The sequence below is a fragment of the Calliopsis andreniformis genome, chromosome 12 (genome assembly GCF_051401765.1).
Source record: "Calliopsis andreniformis isolate RMS-2024a chromosome 12, iyCalAndr_principal, whole genome shotgun sequence".
NCBI lineage: Eukaryota > Metazoa > Arthropoda > Insecta > Hymenoptera > Andrenidae > Calliopsis > Calliopsis andreniformis.
In genome coordinates, this window is record NC_135073.1 from 15,112,344 (window position 1) to 15,136,498 (window position 24,155).

General features: G+C 50.9%; 1 protein-coding gene across 1 annotated transcript in view; it reads right to left on the reverse strand.

Moving 5' to 3' along the window:
* The window catches only part of LOC143185645 (latrophilin Cirl), a 259,028-nt gene extending 240,761 nt beyond the window's left edge, over positions 1 to 18,267 (reverse strand). The window contains exon 1 of the mRNA XM_076388821.1: positions 18,169 to 18,267. The gene's annotated coding sequence lies outside the window, so the exon portion shown is untranslated. The remainder of the gene's footprint in view (positions 1 to 18,168) is intronic.
* Between the last annotated feature and the right edge of the window lie 5,888 nt (positions 18,268 to 24,155).

Sequence of the window (24,155 nt, forward strand, 5' to 3'; positions counted from 1 at the left end):
ATTCGAAGAGGGAACGGACACCTCGACTCGGGACGAGACCCTTGAGACTTTGTTTACGAGATAACCATAGTTAAGCAAGTTCCTGCGGAGGTACGTGCCGGTTTCCTTTTTGCGATTTACTTCGGGGAACGGACTTCCTTCGAGAAGTTGAAGGGGAATGCTCGCGTACGATCCCTCCTGCGCCAATTCGCTGAAACCAATCGGTATTGGCTCTCTCCCGCCTCGTTGCCGACGAGTTTCGACTCCTTCAAACTTTTCGTCTACCCTTTCTTCCTCCCTCGCTCCCTACATGGAGAAAGAGGCGTTTCTGTGGGTTTTCGAGCCAACAGCGGCAGTATCTCCGTAAAGACAACGTCCCCAATCCTGTATGAGCAGAAAAATGTCGCAACCGTTGGCCCTCGGCCAGGAAAAGTGTCTTTCTTGGGCAGGGGAAAGCCGTTGCCAAGGAAAATATTTTCGAATTGGCCGAGTTGCCTGCGTATACTTCTTGGAAGCAGGGGAGACTCTGTAACGGTAACCCAGCCCAGACTGGGGAGACCTAGGGTCTCGATTTCAGGTAGACGATTCGTCTCCCTGTCTCCTGCCTGAAAGGACTCGCCCTCGGTCAAGTTGGCTTGCATTCACGCGCTGTTACCTCCGTGAAACCGTTGTTTACCGTCTCAATCAGTGTTCCGCGTGGCGAACGATTTCCCAGCAGGGAAAACAGTCGCGTGTCGTCGACTGTTTTCACGAAAAACTTCGGGATCTTCGATCGCTGCGTCTCTTGGCGCTGGTTGATTTCAAGATCGATTCAGGAAATTCCACAGAAGGTAGGGCTTCTTTCTCTCTTTCCCTCCGCCCTCGACTATTGCTGCGGCGAGGCAACGAAGGCCAATGAAAGGAGATAATGGCGAGTAGGTAAGGGTAAGAAGGAGAGAAAGAGAAAAGGGCTGACGGTGAGGAGAGGCAAGGGCTGGTTGAATAGAGGAGGAAGGGAGAAGCACAGAGGAGAGACGCGAGGTCCGTCGGAGAAAAGAAGAGACGAGGAGAGAAGGAGAAAGGGAGAGTAACGCTTGCTGGTGAGAAGGATGGGCGGAGGAGGCGAAGCTGAAAGAGAGCGAGCCGTGCGTCGTGAAGAAGAGAGGCCAGATGCAGCCGAGAGACCAGAGTCCATGAGTCCAAGAGGAACGAGAGGGAAAGGGATCGGCAAGAGAAGAAGAGGGCCAGAGCCAGCCAGCTAGAGCGGAGGAGAGGAGCGAGACACAGAGTTGCGTGAGATGGAGCTGGGTGCGCCCCGGGGGCACATCCTGTTCCCCTTCGAGGCTCCCGATAAATCAAACGCGGCCGAATGCATAATACGCTAATTACCGAACACGTCATTCTTCGCTTTCTCCCCGGCCCGATCTCTGTTTCGCCTGCTAGCCCTCTCTCTCCCTTTCTCTCGACCCTCGCGCGCGGATCGCTCGAGATCGAACACACCGATCGGCCACGCTCCATAGATTCGCTCTTACGCCCCCGTCCGATATCGAGAAACGGCTAATTGTCCGTTATACCTATCGACTCGTACGATCTTCGCGCCGTTGCTGAAGGTGAAATTCGTCGGTGTCGAGGTACACGTTAAATTCCGCGTCTCCAGCGACGGGAACTAACGTAGTACCTGCAAACTGAGGCCAATCGCTGGCTCGATTAACCGTGAAATTCCCGATTCCAGTGTAACGCGTCGATTTCGTTTATTTTTCCTTCGATTCCTCGAGCAGCCGATCGATCGCGCACAGGTCAACCGCCGATCCTTTCTTCGCCACGCCAACGCGCCAGTCGCCGCAAACAATGCAGCGATCGCGAAAGGAGCCGCTCGCAGCGCACGTTACAACATAATTACTGGGGCTCTCGCCTCCCCTGGAAGAATAACATTTTTATTCTGTCGCGAGCTGGCGCGCGCGTTCAGTCCTACCTCCCCGCTTATTAGACGACGGGCTAACAAGTGCGCGGGACTACCCGACGAATAAAAAATTTGACGAATACGCGCGCACATGAGGGTAACTGGGCTGGCAATTAGAAACTGGTGGCGTGCACGGTGTGTGTATCATGGCGGAATATCTGGAGCATCGAGAGCGCGCGCGCATCGTCGAGCATCGGGCTTCACTGTGTACCTTCGCGGGGAAAATCTGGGGCGAGAGCGGGAACCTGAATAATCAAGGGAAACACACTGAAAATTCCGTCCTTGTGGCTCCGCGATGTATAGTCGACGCTTTCGTTAGCTGCGTAATGAGAGGGAGAGCGAGAGGAGAAGGAACGAGGAAGCGGGGGGATAAAAAGCGAGACGGGCTGAGGAAAGTCAGAGCGGAATAAGAGAAAGAGAGAGGGCGATTATAAACGCGGAACAGGGGTCGATCTTCGGTCCCGAGGCTCTCTATGCAAGCCTCAAACTTTGTTGGACCGTGACACAGCACCGTACTAACGAGATAATAGCGCGGAGAGAAGGAGTCGGGGCCAAGAGGGGGACCTGCGATCCGAAAAAGAAACTCAATGCTTGAGGGGACCGAATTCGGATGTTCCAGCGGATGAATAATGCTCGCGACGTATTCTCGATTCATCGTTCGCGTCAAAACTCAGCTTTCCATTCCATGGCAACATTTTCAGTCGATAGCCTCGTCTTCCCGTCTCTTTCCCTCTCCATTTCGCTGTCGATTCTACTGCAGCTTTTGCTGCGTGCAGGGAGAACTTGTTCGTGGAAACTTGGCGAGCCATACCCTCCATTGCGCCGCGTCTATCATTAGTACTCGTCTCGCGGACGGTTCGAGGGCCGAGGTTCGCTCGAGGACTACAGAGCCAGGTAATGGCTTCAGCTTTTCTTGGCCGCTCACGCACGGGAAGAAGGAAAAGAACGCGGTAAAAACGTGGATGAGCTGCGGTGCTCGCGCGAAAACAAGCCTGCGCCAAAAGAAATATTTTCGAAGGTTGTTTCGGGAATGCCCGAGCCGCGAATCATTAATAACTGGTCGAAGCGTGGATAGCGTTTGAGAGTTTATCGGCGTTAGGACGGCGAGAAAATTAGTAATTTATCGCAGTCTTAGGAGCTACACGGGAGGGAATTTATTGACGCGCCGCTCGTAAAGTTCCTCCAGCCAAGGAAAATAAGCCCGGGAACGGGGGCGAGGATGAGAGTGGAAAGGCATGCAGAGCTCCAGAATGACGCAATCCCGCGATTTTTACTGCTATTGCCAAGTATTCTCCACGGTCTGTACGTATCGCACTTTTTTGAATTACGCGCCACGATATCTTGTTCCTGGGATCTGCTGTCGTTATTATTGCGCCCCTTCGCCCTCATCCTTCGAACCCTCCTTACGCTCGGTTGTAAAGTGGCTAGTCGCCCTGAAATCTCCCGCTTTGTTCGCGGGCACTGCAATAAAAGGGGCCCTGGCCATTACTATTGTTACTGTTGTTGTTACTACCGTCATTAGTAGTCAACTGATGGTCGAAAGTTGACGGGCTCGTTAAACGCTCCTGTCACTCTCTGTTTTCTAGCTGCACACGAGCCCCTCGATGAAATTACGACGAGGCTCCGCTCCTAATAGCGACGGTTTATTGGATCGTCGAGGCAACTGGAATGAGAAAGCACGCGAATGCTTCGAGCCGTTCTAATTTCTACGCAAAACTGTTCTAATTTGCGCCCGCTCGAACGCGTAAAGCGGCTAACACCTCGGCGCAGGGGTGGAGGAGGGTGGGTGAGAAGGGTTCCAGCCAAGAATCGCTACTCATCTTAGTAGCTCCTCGGAGAGACGGTAGTATACTGTTTTATGCCCAAGAGCCTGCGCGATCACGAACTAAACTTGAGCTACGGGACGTGTAATTTTGGCCTTCTACTTGAAACAGGTTTTATGTTCACCCCCGTAGGGTTACCGTATAGCTTCCAGGATTGTATATACGGGCAAGCGTGTAGGTATATCTCGGTGCAGCCGTGGGCCTTTAAAAAATTTCGTAATAACTGGCTAGCGAGTTTGCAGGGATGGAAAGTTCGATGCCAGCGCGATACGTGTTTCAACTACCTGCCGTTAATTGGACGTTACATTTCAGTTAGGATTAACGATAGTGTCGTAATGGTATCCTAACGTGGATGCATTGTATCGTTTATGTGTAGTCTAACTATGGAGAAGATGCTCTTGCGCAACACGAAAAGGGTTAGTAGCAATTACCCTCAACTTCCATATCACGCTAGCGGTGAGTACTCATACATACTTAATCTTCGAAGATCAAGCTTTTCAGAAGCTGGGAGAACACAGTAATTTTCGAGTGACTTCGAAAAAAGAAAAGAATGCTACATTGTTACTCGACAAAGCGAGGTTATAACTCACCCCCGTGTTTCTACAATACAAACACGTCGATCTGTATCGAAACAGAGGCGCATGCGATCCTGGACCGTACATGGTATGCGAGCCACGCGGTGTCGTGATAAAAAAGAGTCGAAAACAGTCCTAGCATTCTCAAAGAGAAGGAGACTGATCAACAGGATACATCATCCTGGCCACGTCGAGTATCGGATTCAAATTCAGCTCACAATTAAACTCCAATCGCCGAAAAAAGAACACCGACGAGTCATGCTTTATTGCCCTTGGTACCACGACCAACCAGCGTCCTCTATACACGTGCACACGAAGTGCCGTGTGTGCACGCGTGCCTAATAAGACGAGGACTGGTTTAGATCCTCGTCGATCGAATTCGAATGCCCGCGGACAGCGCGCGGGAGAAGCTCGTTGCACAAGAAACAAGAGTTATTGTAACGAATCGGGATTGTAAGTATCTCTCCTAGCCTCCTCGAGGTCGTTTTCTCCGTCTGGATCGGCTCGCGATCGAGGAGACACGCCGAGGGCAGAACGCAACAGGAGCCCCGCGAGCGCAACCTTTTTATGCCTGACGATGATGACAGATACAAATAGAAGATCGCGCGACCACGACCTCGCTCTGTTCCACTTCCTCTCCCTGAAAGCTCGCGCGCCGCGTTTAAACCGTCTGCCGAGATATTGAAAAATAATGGCCGCGACTCCGTCGATGCATTAATCAAGCGGATGGTCGCGCGCGAATGTCCTCGCGGTGTGCCGCGACACCGCGAACCGGACGCTGCATTACGATCTTCGATTAAATCCGCGCCATCGATCATAAGGAACGCTACTTCGTCCAGCAAAGTGTACACTTTTGTCCGGAGGCAGGCTTATATGACCGATATCGTCTTTCCCTGGGGGCTGAGAGAAGACGGGCGAACAGCGGCGGACGAACGAGCATTATAAAATCACGAGAAATTATTAGCATTGCAGATTCCTGGCCGCATCGCGAAGACGTCGCGCGCTCGTTTTACTGTATTCATCCGAGCATTCATAAAATCGTTTCTCTATTCAAGGATTCCATATTCATAGCGGTCCCCGGTATCGTCCCCCGCCCCCCGCCAAGCTTTTACTGCATTATATATCACGCGGTAAATTATGAAGCGTAAAAATCAAGCATCGATGCGGAGCACACACATGCCGTCCGTTTTGTCTGGCCTCTGTTGCCAGTGGTCGTTGGCGTCGCGGCGGAATATCTGTGTACGAGATCTCGTATCGTATGTAGTCGTCTCTCCGATCGGAGATAAGAATATATCCCCGATACAGGCGAGGGGGTTTCCTTTCAGGGTCACGTGACATCTGCCGAGGCGCGTACAATGTTAGAATGCGGCATTACAATCGTCAAACCGCACGAACGTCACGAGATCCGAATGTAATTGCAAGGATGGGAGGATGGGGGGAGGATGGGGGGAGGATGGGGGGAGAATCGGCGTCGGGCGTGTGCCCGCGCCACGGCATTCATTACCGATACGAATCTGATACTTCGGTTCATCATCGAGTCAATGACAATCATTGTTCGACTGGGCTGGGGGCATTCCATAAGCGTTAATGCATTATTCATGGTCGTTCGGTAATAGCTGTGACTAGAGTTCCCCGCGAATTACGACCGCGGTAATCCAATTATAAACCGATCGAATGCGCGCGCGGTTCCATGCTTCGCGCGTCCCTCGGCGATCGATGAATAAAAATTCCTAATTGAAGCCAAGACGATGATCGACGGATCGGTTTATCTAATCCAGCGTGTTTCGAAGATCGACCGAAAACCTTGGCTCTCTGCCCGAGGATCCAGCGGACGCTAAACACAGTATTGCTTTCAGTATGCGTCCTTCATTTGCATAAATACCTGAGAAAAGCCGAGGGAACGGGTTTCCTAATCTGAGACATGTTCGTGGCGTGTTTTCGACCCACGAAACAAAGCTACTCTCTTCTGGACGGTAAAACAGTACAACTGCGATTAGACGTGAGCAACGACGATTAACTCAGCCTCCTCTGGAACGTCCTCTGACCCCTGAGGGACCAAGGGTCGAACGGAGGCCAAGAGGAGCGTCAGATTCGAAGCTTTTCCATGGAATCAGAAGCTGGCGGAGAATCATCCCCGGCCGAGGGTCAGAGAGCTTTTTGTACCGGCTGCGTATATACACGACGTTATAAAAGTATTAAAGGGTAGCCGAGGGAGAGGAGACGGCGAGAGACAGACAGAGAGGCCGAGGGAGGGAAGGAACGAGGACAAAGAAATAAAGCGAGGGTTCCTGAAAGCGAAACGCGGCGAAACGCGGCGAAACGTGCGAATTACGGGTATAATGCGAAATTCGGGCTTATCCTGCGACCGATGGGGAGGGTTGCCAACCCCGAAGAAGTCGCTGTTGCGTACCACGAACCGTAACGCTCTCTAGAGCGCAACAACGGGGGTGGCCTTATAACACTTACATTAGGACAATAACGATTAAAAGCGAGTAGCAGGGGGAGCGAGGCTGGCTCGAGCAGCTCGCCGTTTCTGCGACGGAGTTCCACTGGGGGTGAGCTGAAAACCGAGGAAAGAAAAGGAGGACAAGCAGCGGGGAAGAGAAGAGGGTAGGAATTCAGATGCTAAAGGTTCAACGAAAAAAGAAGCCTGCGGGAGAGGGAGAACCTTTTGGATTCTCCTCCGAGCCGTCAACGACTTATGGTTTATTGCCTGTCTACGCGGCTCCTAGAGGATCCTTAGGGAGGCAAAGAAATGAGTACACAGATGTTCCTTCCGCGATATTTCTCAGGAGGAACGAACAAAGTTCTCGTCGTCTTTATTTCCGCCACCAATGGAACTCGGATTTACAGACTGGCGGCCCATTGATCGAGGAAAAGACGAGAGAAACTTGCCATTTCAGAGTAGCTCGCGTGACTTTGACTCTACACGACACGAGTACCTATGACACACATGTATCAGAGATGCGTGGGAACAATTAGCCTTATAACAAATGCACGTTCGACATATTTCAAAACACTCTGTTTTTCTCGCGGCTCGAGCATCCACGATTATCCTTGTCCGTATCTGCGAAAACGAGTCTAATTACTTTAATTACTTTATCGACAAGGATCGATGGAAATAATCATTAATAAGTGACACGTTCATGACACGAACTTATGGCACAGTGGGAAAAGCAATCGTAGCGTGGACATGAAAATACCAGTTATATGGGTAAAAATGCGAATCGACTGTCATCGCATGGGGCGGGGGAGTGGGACTGTGGATATCTATATCACGTTTCAGGTTCCACCCAGACGAGACCACAGATCTGACGAGATAATCGCGTTCACGGCCGACGATAAAGTAGGATTTGTTTCGATTCGAAATTGCCTGGCGCGCGGATGCCTAATGAGAGAAAAAGTGTCCCTGGTGCATTTGTTTATAACGATAAATCCTCGCTCATTGTCGGCCCACCGTGGAACTCCGTATAATAGACTCGTCCAGGCGAGTGCGTCAACAACGCCTCGGAAAAACAGTCGGCGAAAGTAGAGAGAATCGCGGACGGATAAAAATAACCGCTAATTGCTATCCTCGGGACCGTCGGCCATTCGATCGTCGGATTAACTGTAATGAACGCGCCTATCGACGTTGGTGGGAACCTGTTTACTGGAGCTTGGATGAATGTAATGTCATAATAGAGCTCAAAATAAATTAATTATAATTACAAATAAACAAGCATTGTTGTCGTTCCTGGGATGCGTCGAATCCCGTAGCCGGGGGAATTGTCGATAAATATGCAAAATACGCTAGTGTACGGGCCGATGATTACGGTGGACTGATAATTATCAGGTGGCGCGGTATGATGCGGCATTTTTCGAAGGCTTGCGATATACGACGCTAGTCACGCCATATTTGTCAATCGGCAGAATTGATTGAAAGATTGGGTCATTTGATACGAACTTTCAATACGGGTAGTCGAGATATTTGATCGATACTTCGCCGTGATTGAACAGACAAGCGTTCCCCCTCTAGGAAATTTAAGGAACCCGCGATGCAACACAAGTACCAACATATACACTGTACTTTCTTGCCGTGTCCAGGGCGAACGCAGAAGGGAAACGGGGGTTGGAGCGAAAACAAAAAATTGTCCACGTAATAACGCCGTTAACGTTAGCGGTGCTACGAGCCGCGGCGTGTTAACCGAATACCAAACAGCCGAGTCGCACAGAATATTCGAATCCAGCGTGTACAGGGCCGATATTAAAACCGGGCACGAAGCACCGTGGCGGCGGGTAACGTTAATTAGTCGAAAACACAGTGCAGCCCGTATGCCTACAGGCTCCCAGCGAGCCGTTTTATTACCTCCTGTAACGAGTACAGTGGCGCACGCGGCGTTTCTAAATAAAATTACCTTCAAGCATTCGCCGCCCTTTTCCACTGTTAACCCATCGGTTCCCTCTCCCCCTGGTTTCGTCGGCGAGTTTTTGCCCGTGAGCCGCCCGCTATTGCCCGATACCACGTGGGAAACAGCCGGGATTGCAATTTCGAGAATAGAGAACGGGACAATTATATGATTCCTATACCTATTTTATACGATTATTTTCACTCAATGGTTATGATCGTCGTTAATGGAGCGACTGTATTCGGGACGTTACGCTTTGAATTTTTGCTGTACAAATCGTGCAGCGTGATTTGTAGAGCTTGATAACTCGCAGAGAATGTATTGACTCCCTCGAATAATGAGAGCAGGAATGAATCAAGCATTATGGTTTGTTTTATTGTCCCATACACACGATCGCTAAAAGGATTTGAAAGGGGAAAGAATTTGCTCTGTTCTCGTTAACGGATACTTTATAATCGACCAAATTAGCGGTCGCAAAGCACACAGGTCGCAAACGATATTTCATTTACAATTCATACGACGAGGAGAGCCGTAAAAAGCGTACGAGAGAAAGGCGGGAGAGAAAGAAGCGCACGAACCGAACGTTTCCTTCGCGACGTTACAGGGGAAGAGTTTGAAATGTGGGGTAGAAAAACGTAGGCATTTCAACGGATTCCAAAGTGAAAGGGACAGGGCAGAGCCTGTACGAACGCGTGCTGCGTGATTACGCGCAGTTACAACCCCCTTAAATCGCGTAAAAGATAAGACCGGCTTTACATTAAACGCGCGCCCGACAGAAATGCTCGCAACCCCCATAAATAACGCAGGGGTCTCTGACTCTCGTTCACCCTGTCCATTTCTCTCTTTTCCCATCTCCCACTTTCTCTCCACTTCATAGTCGTCTCGCTCCGTCTCGCTCCTCCCAGCGAATCCGCGGGTGCCAAGTGAATTATTGGAAAGTACGATTCGACCGCCGATTATCCCTCTTAGCACCCTCGCGAAGTACATTCAGCGACACGAAACTTCAAGACTCGTCGAGAACCCCACCTTCCCCTAGTTTCTGTACCCACTGCCACGCCAATGAGAAGCTAATTAAATCAGTGAGTTGAAAAACAATATGTACACGAAACCAAAAGCCACATTTTGAGATACGTGTAGTTTTTGTATTATGTAACTTAATACAACATTGGCTCTGGTGTCCAGATACCTATAGTTTAGAGATTATTTGAAAGTGACTAATTTTGAACTTGTCCTATTCCTCAACTCACCGACTCAATTTTGTTCAGCGTATCTGTGAGCATAAAAAGATCGAACAGTAATAACGAGCGGGTTTCGCAGGTGGTGTTCGATTAATTCTCCCGTGGTGGACCGCAATTGGATCGTCGGAATCGGGCGCAAGCGAATTCGATCGCGCAATACCTCCGTTAACGCGTCACAGTGTAATGGCAACATTCTTCCTTTTTTGGAGGCTGGTACGCGGCGCGAGCCACTTTCCACGCCGCTCGCAGTCGCTCCAAATTTAGTAAATCTAGGAGCTACGACCGCGATACGGCAGAAATCTGAGGGCAAAAAACGGCAGCCAACGCGATAAATCAACAGTAGCCAAAAGCATCTATGGCTTATTTAAATGCTGGTCGAACGCCACCGGACGAGGGAAACCTTTTTTTCTATGTTCAGGACACACGAGAGAGCTACTCCAAAATTATTTCCATCATATTTCCGGCACTTGAAAATGCCCCGGTTGAAGCGAGAGGAAGCATTGAAAAAAGCTCTCTCGACTGTGCGAAGATAAGTCATCGAGGGAGATAGTGGCAAAAAACGAGCCTAATTGTGACAGTTGCGTCTCGAGGAAAGTCGTCGCTAGAGCAACCTCGGTAGTATCGAGGAAATTAATTGCCCCGTCGCAGATGCAGCGAAGAGTAGAGAGGTGAAATTCAAAGTTAAGACGGGGAAAGAGTCCCCATGCCTGTCTGAGCGAAAAATTGGACAGAACTGTTTTCGAGGGGCAGAGGAACGTAAGCTAACTTTCGCGTCGGTTTCTGGAATATAAATTGCATACTTGGCTCGCCGATCTCATCGAACGATGGATAAAAAGATTCTTCCTACGAGACGTCCGTTTCTCTTGGCCGACGAGATCAAACGAAAAAATTGTCAGGAAATGAAACGCGACACGTCGCGATAGCCACACCGTATATTGATTGTAGCGACCCCGTCGGACGCCAATGGTGCCTCCACACACCATTGCTGACAAGGCATTTAGCCGTTTCCCACTTTATCGCGAGTCTGCCACCGCCGACGCCGCCGCGTGGCAAAGTGGGTCTCGAGGCGAGTATAGGTGGCTGCAGCGAGCAGCTTTTCCACGTTTTCCATCGCAAACTCTCTCAGCAGCGGCGCTACACGGATTTCGACGGTGCTGTCCGCGTGTGCGCGTGTAGTCGCGCACTCTTTTGACGCAACGGGTGAGCACCATGGAACGGTTCGTTTTCAGGTCGCCAAAAGGTAATATCGACCAACGGCAAACGTCTATACCAGCGGGTCCCGTTGAATCTGCCAGCGAGCCGGGGCTCCATTACCAAACTGTCAATGCGTGACTCGCAGTTCTAAGGTGTTCCAGCTCCGGCGAATTTCTTCGCCAGGGAGCCCTCGAAATTCTCGGCGAAGCTTTCGCGACTCCGCCTTCGCAAGAAAGGCTCTTGAAGCGGGGGTGGTATTCAAAGGAGCGAGTTCTACGTGTTCTGTAGAAGGTGTTTAGTAACAGTCACGAGTTGACGGAGAATAATACCATAGGCGGTGTCTGCCAGAAATAATTCTCGCGAGACTTTAGGGCCGACACGAGCGGCGATAACTGAGAAAAGAGGTTCCCAATTGTGGAGTATTTATTTCTTGGACACCTCGTACAGTATACTTTACGGTACTCAGGCTTGTCTCGAAGCTGACAGAAAGGAAACTCACGAGCGGCCAGTTGTTTTTTCAACAGGAATCGTGCTGGTCGCCGCGAAACAGGAAAATACATCATACAGCGAGCCACAACTTCCCGATGGCGTCGCATTATGTCGTATTCATGCAAATCGGGATAGTAAATAACGCAGAAATCACGGCAGCGGCGATACGAAGAACGATTTTCAATAAAAAATCAGTCAAAGGGGAGCCTAATGACGCATAAATTATATCTGGAACGAGGCCTGTGTGTGGGTACATGTTCAGCGGAACGCGGAGCGTTTCCAGCGCCTACAAGCCGTCTCCGTGGCTTTTCTACAACCAGACCGGTCATGGATCTCTTTTTTTCACGAGCTGACGCGATTTCGCAAACGCGAGAGGCTGATTTTACAAAATGTCACTTGCACGCGCCGCGGCGGCCCCTGCTGGATCGAGGCAGGGCGACGCGACGTGTCGGTGCAGCGACAAAAAGCCAATGATCTGATACAACCGGATTAAAATCTTTGACGCACGCCTCGCTGACACATTGGACACCATATCATCCCCATGCGCGGCTGCGTTTTCTGCGGTGACGCGTCAGTCGTGATTATACGCGCGCAGAGAAAATAGACCCGCCTCGAAAAACGAGGGGCGCAGGAAACGTTTCATCGAGCGGGCTTAGCGATTCGTCGCCACCGAGTTCATCGATTAAAAGGAACAATCTGTTGGCGGTGCTCCCGCCCAGAGGTCCAACCTGCGTCCGCGAGAATTTGCATTTTTATATGCGGCTGCGTCAATCGGAGGGCCGATGCAATTTAAAGGAGAACAAACGTGAAGAAAGCTCTCGCTACGAGCGAGACACGAGGTTGCAGCAGAGGTCAGTCGAAAGGTAGTTCATGAAGTTGCTCGAAAATCTTGCCTCGGCTGTCCCCAGCGTCCCTAGGGAATTCGAAGTCGAAGATTGCAGCGGAGGGACTCGTGCAGAGGTGAACACGGGGCACCACGTTCAAGGTACTCCGGATCGTGGCGCGCGAGGATGGCCGAGAGGAAGAGGGGACGAGCGCAGGGAGGAAGATCGGCTCGAGAGCACAGGTAGACAAGAAGAAAGAGAGAGCAGTGGCCGGCGAGAGGCGGAGGGCAGAGAAGAGGGCAGCAACGCGGCCAAAGGATGCAAAACTTCCGAAAAAGAGCAGTAGGAAAGCGTGAAGTGCGCCAATCACGGGCCGTTATTGGCGGCAATTATGATAATAGCATACCTCGAGCGAGGGGCCTCGTACATGCATACGTAGGTGTATGTGTACGTGCACGCGCGCAGGTATACCCGAGCCACCATTGGCCGAAGGAGAGGAGAACAGAGAGCCGTAGGCTCGCCGACTTCCGGCCTCTATTAATCACATAAATGGTTCGCCGCGGCTAGGTGTATCGCTATCCGCGGTGATTACGCACAAATTACGCTTTGGAAATCTGTCTCACGAGCCCAGCCAATTCCGGAGGCGAGAGGACACATGTTTTCACGGTGACTGAGGCTACGCAAGGATTTGCGTGATAGTGTGCCGTCTTCAGAAAGAACGTGCACTCCGTGAGAGTAGAATCTTGAAAAATTATCATCGAAACGGGAGACTCTGTACAAGATTCACCGAATGCATTAACCTTCGCGAAGCAAAGTGTTTGGAATTGTTACACCTAAGGATAACATGTGGTTGAAAATGATCCAGCGTTGGTTAAACGAGAGTTAATCCTTCACTGGTAGGATAGGATTGCAGGAATGAAAATAGAATTGCAGGCAGAATGTAGCTTGTCAATTCTGCTCAGGGTACCTGAGAATCGAAAAAATCTAGTTCTGCTAGTTCACCAACCTCCAGGCTGCATAGGAACGATGGTTACAGGCTCAGAGATAACAAAATAGGAAGATTACTGACCCAGAACACGAACTTCTTCGCGCTACATAATTACAGGATTCACGGGAGAATCCAACAGCTGCGGAAGGTCGCGACGCGAGAATCGGGAAACAGTTTCGCGCTTCTAATTGGACACATGTAGTTATTTGCCGCACACACGCCTGGCGAACCGTGCTCGCGCAGCGGCGACGTAAAGTAGCCGCTTATACGCGTGCACACGCACACGCGTGACTCGAGCACAGGGCGCAAAGTGTTCGCCGATCCACACAGGTACGGTCGCAGGCCATAAAAGCCCCGTGGACACCATAACTTCGCAAACACGCCTCCTACATACGCTGGTACGCGCGTTCTTCCACCCGATAAGAGGCCACTCGTATACGCGCTGCGTATGACGCGTCCGTGCTCGGCCGTGTGCGTGCACGTGTGTGAACCATTGTGCACGATCGCCTGGAACCGCGGCTAGTTGAATCGAACGGTCTGCCGTTATAAACAGCCCTCCTTCCTCGTCTTCTTCCACGCTCGTACTCGTTAAAAGTTGCCCCGCGCTGATGCGCCGTTACGTCGATGAAACTCCAAGCGAACCCGAGGAATCTCAGGTTCGTTACGTAAGTCTACGAGCGTCGAAGTTGCCCCGGGGGCTCCTCGCCAACGCCAACAATGTAATTCGCGTATGCACACGCGTTTGGATTAGAGATACTTTTGCGCAGGAAACTCCCGCTCAATGGTCGCGCAATGTGTACGCGCGGTTTCAGTCGGCTCGCGAGGGGAAGAGGATCGCAACTCGAACCTACCACTTAGAACCATGCATGCCCGAGAAGGATAATGTTACGCATTTTCCGCACTCGTGCCCGACAACTATTCCGAAGCACGGCACGGCGCCGTGAAAACAATCGATATCTCGAAACCGCCAACGGCTCGAACACCGTTACGTACATTCCACGCCCGGTTGTTCCCTCTTCGCCTATCAAAACTCGTGCCCAGTCGTTCCCGAAGCGGGCGATAACGCTCCTGTCGTTAATAATCCTAGGCGAAACGGCGGTTCGGGAAAATTTCGACGTCGTTGAGAAAACGATGCCAAAGTGCGCTACCCTGTGACCCGAGACTAAATATTTGCACTTGCTGGTCGCTCGTTAACGCCGTCCATCGCGGCGGAACGATTTCCTAGTCGAATCGTTAGAAGCAGTTCCAGAACAGTTGCCAAGCAATTCGAAACTCCCGCGATTCGATCAGGTCCGAGGTAGCTGACGACGTTTCGATTGCAGTTTCGATACATGGCGACGCAATAACCGTTCCAACTGTTCGTGCGCCCTGGTGCAACAGTTTAAGACGATTTTCCTTTCGAATCGTCAGAGTAGCACCGTAATATTCCGCGATCCCGATATCCCCGAACAATGCAGTCCTATAATCCCGCGGGAACTCAAGAGCTCCAAGGTTCGACACGGGTGATTCAGCCTGGCGAACGACTGTTCCGTTTTTCTTCGCAGCTCTGCTGAGGGGCGCTCCAGAGTCAGGAAGAACGGACCGTGACCGCGATTTAACGTTAATTTCCGATTCGACATGACGATTATCCCGGCGTTCTCGTGACACGGAGAAATGCGCGCGGGCGCGCGCTTCATCGCGCGTTAGACAATGCACCGCCCCGGGTTCCCAGGAACGGATAGCTACGAGGTGGATGGAATGGGGCGAGGTGGGACGAAGGAACGGCAATTACGCGTAATTCGCAGGTGTTGTGAGAAAATGGCGGTTGCTGGATGTGTTTTCAACCTTAATCGCGGCAATTTTTCTGCCATTACTAAGTTTATCGGCACCGTTGCGCCGCGCGTTCGGCACGATACACAACGCCGCGATTTTATATTATGATCGTCGACGCCGCTCGACGTTACACTGCACGGTAGAGAATCGCGCGAACCGAGTCGAAAAATAGCCTTTCGTTGCAGCGTTGCATTCCAGGGAATACCAGAAAACTGACGAAACCCGTTATTTGCTGGAGGAAAATTAGACGTGTTTGATGTAAAGCACGCTACTTGATTTACGGGTCTGGGAAGGCGAATTTAGTGACGACCGATTGGGGGTGTTACTGTAATTTCTACTGACTGGCTTAGGAACTAGTTTTTTAGGTAGATAGTAAATACATATGTTGGCGAATGCTTCTCAAATGCAGGATCCCTATAATACTTCGGTTTTATTCGTGCCTGAGGAACTGACGAAAGAAAGAATACGTGCATGCTCCAAATTGTGACTAGCGATCGACGCTGGGATGATTGTGACATGTGTCTAGGGGAAGCACTGGAAGAGCATTGGGACAGAAAAATAGACCCGTTTAAGATTTATATTCAGTTATAATTATCGAAAAATGGGGAATTAATAGATTCGATTTAATATGTCGAAAAATAATTAACCACTTGATTAACGTCCAATTTAAAGGTTATTATAGGGAATTGAACATCTATCGAATTTCCAGATGCAACGTTCCGTGAAACAGATATTTGAGTACAGCTCGATTTAAAGTAATTTTTCCCCGTGAAACGCAAGAGAGAAATTGGAGTATACGCAGATTGCAATACGTCACGAGTCAGTGGACGAGCGACATTAAAGCGAACCCGTTTCTACGGGCTGCAAGGTAAATATGCCAAGTTGAAGCAAGCCGGTGTAACCGAGGAAGGCAGCAGAAGCGAAGGCGGCCACTCGTTCCTCGAGAAATACGATCACCCGAAACGGTTCAGGTATTTCCTGTTTCCTCGTATATCTTCGCCACCTGCACCCGTTTCTCAACTTTTTCATCGAAATGTCTTCTGCATGTTTCATAAGGATTCCGCGCGGAGGTGTAAAAACCAGCATCGACAATGAATCGGGTATAAATTAAGCGGTAAGCTACTGTCGTTGACACGTTGACTAGCCGACGACGATGCTGGAGTGGCTTACAGCGAGGAAAGTCGAGCGATACCACGGAGAGAACCGAGAAATGCCTCGATAGATAATTTTCATCGTTCGCTGCATAATTCAGTGGCTGAACATCTTTTAACCGCGCCGTTGTCGTCCTCGAAAACTTTGCCTCAAGGTGCTCGGTCACGTTTATGCCTTCGCGAATAGACACGTATCGGGAAAAGCAAGAGTGAAAATGTGAATGCGATTCCTGCTGTGAAAATCCAAGGGAGCCAAGTCTCTAGGGGTAGGCAACAAAAATAGAGGATGCAACGGCACGAGACAATGCGAGCCGTTGGACGAAAACAAGCACTTGCAAGTCTAATTAGCTCGTCGTGACGTCGAGTTGGCCGTGTAAACGAGCGCGAACACGGTCGACTTAATTGATCGAACAAACAGGAAAATCTTTAAGGAACACGTTTACTTTCGCGATGTATGCACTTTCTATACTATGCCCGTTAAATAAACGTGTCCATGCAGTGGGATCCAATGAAGCTGAAGAGGAAACACGGTAAATAATAAAAGCAGTTGAAGGTTGTAGGCGGGATATGAGAAAAGAAGACCGGAAGAACCGTGGCTAACAGAGGAAAAAGTTTACGAGGCTGTCAAACACAAGACTCGTATCCGCAGGAGAGAAGATTAACCGAGTAGTTTTTCCATGGATGTAAAAGGCAAAAGGCTCGGGTGGCTTCGTTGCGAAAGCGGTTGAACACGGGGACCGAGAAATTCCCGACGGCAAATGTCATCGAAGGTCGCCTGGAACCAGCAGACATTGCGCACAGTTTATCCTATCACCGAGAATCCACGTCGGGTTATCTATTGACAAGACCACGGAGCACTGTTCACGCTCGTTAAAAAGGCGATTGATATCCACGGCGCCGCTGAGAACACAAGAAACCTATCGCGTTGTAGAAACAGCCGCCTAATCGCCACAGTTATTGATATAAATGAATCACACCATGCTCTTCCTCTCTCGAGGCTTTCGATCACTGACGTCATTTAAATTTTCGGGAACTTCTATCCGAAGTTTCTTACGAGCTCGGAACTTATTCTCCCCGAGGAGCTGGTAGACGCGTTCACTTCGCCACTAAGGACCACGAAATTTTCTCACGAAATCGCTCCTCTACGATTTGGTAGTCAAACACACGATCGACAGAAAATCGAGAGGAGTTCCTCCACAAATAGCACAAACAGCATTTTGCTCCGAATTAACCTCGCCATCTAATGAGTAGACCGATTCTCATTCCCCAGGTGGTCGGTGCCTCGAGCAGACAATTCAAAGGCAGGTAATAAACGCGTCCCTCAGTGAATCTATGAAACGCTTTCGAGGAGACACTCGTCGCAGCGCTAAGTATCCTTTCGAGGTCAAGCTTGCTCGACCGTGCTCCAGAATACGTGCACGAGCTACGGGACAGTCGTGTACGTGCACAGATTCCCGGTTCACGTGTACACACAACGCGTTTGTAGTTACGTAGCAAGCTCTCGGCGTCGGGCTTTGAGCATTGGCTTGTAAAACGAGACTTAATGCGAGGCTTTCCCGTGGGAGAGGTGTCAAAGTCACCGTTGCCGTCGCTTCTCGTGACCTTTGCTTCCACGATAGGATACCATCAGCACGCTGCCACGAGCGTTCACCTCGTTCCGTGTTCTTTCCCTGCGTTTCGAGCACTGCCTATTTGCGTGCGCGGTTCGAACGGGAACCGAGGAAAATCTGGTGGATCGATCGGGTCGATCGCTCCTGACGGGTGTACTTACAAGATGGAAGACGAAGACGGCGTGGTCGAGGTACATCGCACGAACTTTGAGCAGAACACACAGAGAACTGTCACTGACACATCGAAAGCACTACGGTTCCGTTGGTATCCAGAGCAGAGTGTATCGGTGGGACTAGAGACCGCGGAGAGGAAGGACCCTTCGCGGCAAAACGATCCGCACTTCCGGCAGGATCGGCCGACAGGATCCGACGGCTCGACTCTCGCTCGGTGGTTCGAGCGGATGCGCTCCGAAACTTCTCAGCGAGCGTCGATCAACCAGAAACGATCTCACTCGACGATTATCCCTAGCGATCTCAGCGTTGCTCACTTCCGCGTCGAGTCTCACACTCCGTAGGGCAGAGAATCACGATAACGCACCGAAAACCCGAGTAAAACAGGGCAACCCGCCCTCACTGCTTTTGCACCCAGTACACACGAGAAAATCAAGCCTTCCCCCACAACTGCTTTCCACGCACTGCAAATCGTTTCACCAGATCGGTTCGGTCTCCACTGAATTATCTCTGACACCCGTGGGTCGGTTCGCGAGCGATTGGCACTATCGAAACCGCGTATCACGCTTGCCGCGAGCCTCCATGGTGATCGGCCAGGGTCCGAGCCGCGATCGTACAGAGTCACCTGGTCCCTCGAGAGCGAAGCAGCAGAGGCCCACAGGTCGTCGCCGCGAGGAGATCGTCCATGGGAAAGAACAACGACACGCTCGATCCGCTTCCAGCGGCGTCGACGGAGAAACTAACCGAGCCAGGGGGACGAGAGAGCGTCGGCCCCCACCACAGTCCCTCGCCGCGCATCCCCACCGCTCGCTGGGCTGGTGATTCCCCTCCAGCGCCTAGTCATCCACCCCATCACCTTGCCTCGCCATCCACGGCAACCAGCTCGCTTCTAGCCACCGCTCGCCCCTCCGATTCCTTCTCTCGCTCCCAAACCCGACAGAACGTATTTCCCTCCCTTCCTCTCCTACCCTCTCGCCGTGCCACTCTCCCCTACGCTCGCCCCTCTCTCGCGCCATCTCTCGCTCTCCTGGCTGCCCTCGCCCGCTGAACTCTCAAGGTGGAGGCACTCGGCGACCGGAGGAGATGCGCTCTCTTGGCATCTTCTCTCGTTCTGCCTCTCGCTCGCCGGTGTTTCTCTCCGTGTGTGGACGCGCGTGCACCCGCGCGCGCCGCAAAGGTGAACCGTTAGGTGGTAAGATCCGAGAGGGTGTTCTAACGACTCCGAGAACACGAAGGACGACGCTCGAGGTCGGGCTAATTCTTTCCGGTTGAACCTGGGACCGCGTTGAATGGAGTGCACCGTGCTACTGGATTTTTCTAAGGTCAGGGGGCAGCGGCGGTTGCGTCTCATGGTTGGTTGATTGCGTTAGACGCGGCGAATCGCTGAGCGTGTTTAAAGCGGCCGTCGATTCCTCGGAATAAATTCGATTCGTTCTGAGGGGATCGTTAAGGAACGGCGCCGAGAGATTTGCCTTGTTTCTTTGTTGGTTCATCCGATGGCTCGCCGTGGCGAACCGTTTAATCCAATTCCGTTTTAATTTACAAGAGATTGTTTCTCGAGATGCGGGTGACAGAGGAAGCTGGGAAATAATTCAAGTTTCAAGCTCCCTTCGCCTTGCCTCTGTGTCTACCGAGCTCCGCGGGGATCTCGATATCGAAATTGCTCCGTTCGACTGCGAATCTCTCGGTTTAACCGGAAAGTTACACCTGGGCTTCGACTTTATCGCGATATTTAAAGGAGGATAAATACCAGGGGCTGACGCGCCCCTGATAACGCGATACGATTCGGCGCCAGAGCTTTCTACGGGAAAACAACTTGCTAAACAATAAACTTCAGCGATTACTCTAAATCCCTCGGTTTCTTTGTCACTTATCGCCGCCCGCTGATCCGGGGTTAAGTCTCTTAAACTGTCTGAGAGGAAGAGGGGGAGGGGGTCTTGTAAAGCGCTCGCGGAACCACGCCGGCCACGTAACGGAGCGTGTACACACGCCTGGTTCGTGAAATATGTCGCGTCCCCGAAATTTATACATTCGTATCTCCTTGCGAACGGTGAAAACCGCCCCTGGACAAAAGAGCACCCCTATCTCGAGGTATCGCATAAACAACCGAGATCGCGATCTTCCTTGAGGATGTACGATCCCTTCTACCGCCCAGCGGCTTTGAGAGAGCAAATTTACAAAAGAGAAGCTCTCGACAGCAGAGGTTACACTCCCTTCTCCGTCGCCTCTCGCCCGCTAATCCCCAAAAGTCCATAAATACTGGAAGGGAGTTTATTCTCCAAAGGGTCGTTTGCAGGATCACAGTTGTACTCTGACACGGACCAGTGATGACGCTTTAATCCAGCGTCGCGATGCGCCGCCGGGAGTGTCGCTGAATTTCTGACACCGTTTCAGTCCACCGATAACGACTCGATTATTGTCGCCTACCGAGTCCCGACTCCACTGCCGCGAGAACGTACACGTCGATGGGAGCACGCAGATCGAACAGATACTCCACAGTCTACCCACGAAGGCCACGGCAATATTTCCTTCTTTCATAGTCGCAGATCCATGTCTCAAAAATGCGTACGTGCCTTTCCTGCGCCTGCCAGTGGACGTTAAACAGAAAACGGCGCTCTGTATCGAACGGGGGCGTTAGAAAGCCAGGCTATTTCCAGGACGACTTGTCGACAATTGTGTAATGTAAATACCGTCATGTGTCGAGGCTTACGTAAAGCGTACGTAAAACATGATCCACGCCAATGATTGCAAAGCGCACCCGGGAATACCAATAATGCCACGACTCCTTGGCACGTTTTACGGTTGATCTGAGGACAAATAGCCGCTCATTGCCACGGAGCGACGGCGTAACGGAGATTTTCCGCTTTTGCTCGCTAGCACCAGTCCGTGTCCTCGCTATCGGACAGCCTCGTAATCGCGCTCATCCGAGACGCGGGCGTTATCTCTGCACGCACGGAATACCGGTCAGCGTTTCGCGATCGGCGACCTCTCGGGTTTCAACGATCGAAGCTCGCCCGACGACGCCGTAGGTGAAACGGGATTCGCTTCGCCGACCACGAATGCCGTTGCTTACACCAGGAACGTCAACGCTCCGCGCATCCGGAGTAAACTGGGATCGTCAGCGGCAAGTTTCTACGCGACGCTTCACAGTTCACGAAGCTACGACAATCGGCGAGCGTGTTACAGTCGGTTCCACGGCATTAGCGCAGCTGCCTGAAACGAGATTTCGAGGATATTCGAAAAGGACCCGGGATGCGCGGAGGGAGTAGGCGGTCCATTGTTGGACCGAGCATTCTCCTTAACCTGCGTGAACCCTCCCGCGGCATTGACTATTTCACGGCTCGTCCCGAGACTGAAAACGGGAGGCTCGAAAAAGAGCTGCTTGGGAAGAGATAATAGAGTGGTCGACTCGCTCTTGATCAGGCCTTGTGCTTGCGTGCGCACAATTAGCTCGGTTAGAATGATACGTCTATCAGAAGTAAGGGAAATTATCGAGCAGCTGGAATTAAGTACTTCTAAGAATAGAATACCTGGAGTGCAAAATTCAGGGTCTGAAATCTGATTCTCCCAGATCATCACGCCATACCATACAGAATGTATCTCAGAAGAGCTGCTTATTAGTATCTAGCTATACCAAGTGGCCTATTTTACAAAGAACTGAAAGTTAACACCACTTCTTTAAATTCCAAAATTAATTACCTCGCAACTCATGTACTCCAATGCTTGTTTTCATGAGTATTCCCCAGCCACAGGTTCTCGTCATAAGACGACACCTGTGCGTGGGAAAGAATTTTCTTTGTCTGGCTGCACGCAGGATGCGTGATCGAGGTGGCGGAGTGTGCGTTTCACGGGCACAGGAGAAGTACCTCTGGTCGGTCCTTACTCAGAAAGGGGCCAGGCGATGACACGGCGGAAAACGAGGGAAGAACCGATCGATATGATCTACCCGCGGCGATATCGATTAAATATTGACCGATCGCGGGTTGCACGAGCTGTAGACAGTGTACTCACGTAATTTTTCCACGGCGTAAGCTGCTCGTCCCGAGTCGCTGACGGGTGTCTGTAACAGAAAACGACCTGGTCATTAACGCTGTATCGGACATAGGACTGACGTTGACTATTTATACGACTCGCATCCGCGTGTACGCGCGCGACCGAGATCGAATCTTGAAACTCGTTCGGTACACAGGCAATAGCGACGGTTAATTTAAACGCGTTCCCTTTAATCGTAGTATTTATTTCATTATAATCCCGTCCGGGACGGTGGTATACCGACCCATTTGCGTTAACTGCTCACATTACCGGCGCGCCATGGAAGGATAATTCCTCGACGGAGCACATAGGCAGAGTCTCGCGAGCGAGCAGGGTGCCGTACAACAGGTGGAAGGACGAAAAGTACCGGACGGTGTTTATTTCCAGTAGATTTTCGTGTTTGAGACGCCGAGGGACCGTGAGCACGATAGTAGCCATCCTCTCGATGGAGAGCCGACCTCTATGGTCATCGTTGACCAAGATACGTGAACGCGTTGTACCAGATTATCGTAAGGTTTTGCATTCGAGGGATTTCCGTAATCCATTCTCCATGTGTAATCTCATTATCGGACATTTTCCTTACGGTAACGCGACCGCTTTCGATTCGCCACGTTCTGGGGTATCTATGGATTGATCGGTGGTCTGTGGAAAACGGAGGAATTGTTTCGTGGAACACTTGAATCGTGGCAAATGTGATCGATAATGCGAGTTTCCGCTAAAAAGTGAAGGTTAATAAATCGATTTGAATGCGAGTATACTGGGAAAAATTGAAGTTTAATGGAGTATACTTGAAACGTTAAAACGGTTTGATTGCAACGAGTAGACGCGGGTCGCTGTATTATAATTATTTTTTCAGCGAAAATACCACGTTCGAATAAATTGCCCGGTTTTAGCCGTCCATTTTTCCCAATTGAATCGATACAAATGCATGCACGATACGCCGATGCACCTTTCAAAACGTTCGTTTATTTATAAGCCTCGCATCGGACGGAACAACATTTTACATAAATCAATGATTAATTCCGTGGAGTCGGGAGGCACGAGCCGCTCCATTGACTGCGCAAACACGCACACCTCGTACGCACGATACGAACACGTGCGTAGCAAGTCTAGCGTCCACGTGGCAATATTGCCGGCTCTCCAACTAACACAGCCGTGTTCCGCGGCACGGCAATTGTGACACGTATCGAATGCATTCATTTTCCCTAGGTAACGTCTCACTCGACGAGGCGACGCGCGCTCGACACGGCGCCGAATGCAAGAGGCCGAGGGGAGGGACACGCATATGCGCCAACGTCGATCCACGTATATGTATACACGTACATCGACGTAATGGACTCGGGGGACCAACGGCCCTTTCGGAGAGCGTCCCTACGGGGCACCCAAGATCGACTCGAATCGAAAGGGAACCGAGCCGAGGCCGAGAGTGGTGCCAACTTAATGAGGGACCACCGAGCTCTAACTGTTTGTTTTTCGAGAGATCGACCCACGAAGAAAATACCCTGGCGCGATCAGCCGAACGGCTGATCCCGTTTATGGTCTTGTATCGCGAGCCCTATTGCCATAACTTCCGCGATTTGGGCGTGAAATTACACGCGGCGAAATCGCCGAGAAGAACGCCAATAGTTCGATAAACATTCGTCTCTACCCTTCTCCTTCTCTCTCGCCTTCGTGGCACTTGCACTCTTCCTTCGAGTTTGATTCCATCAAGAATAAATGGTATTAAAGCAAATATAGATGGAGCCAGAGGTGAAATATAGCTTTCAAAAATTCTGCGAGTAGATGTATAGTGACAAGATGAGCCCTGGCAACAATACAGATCTATTGCTTTCAGGGCTCATCTTGTCAGCGGACCACTGTACGTAGATATATCGATAAGCACCTGTAAGTAGCTACAATTTCAAATAGTCAGACATAAGGTTCAAATAATTTAAAGCATAAGAGT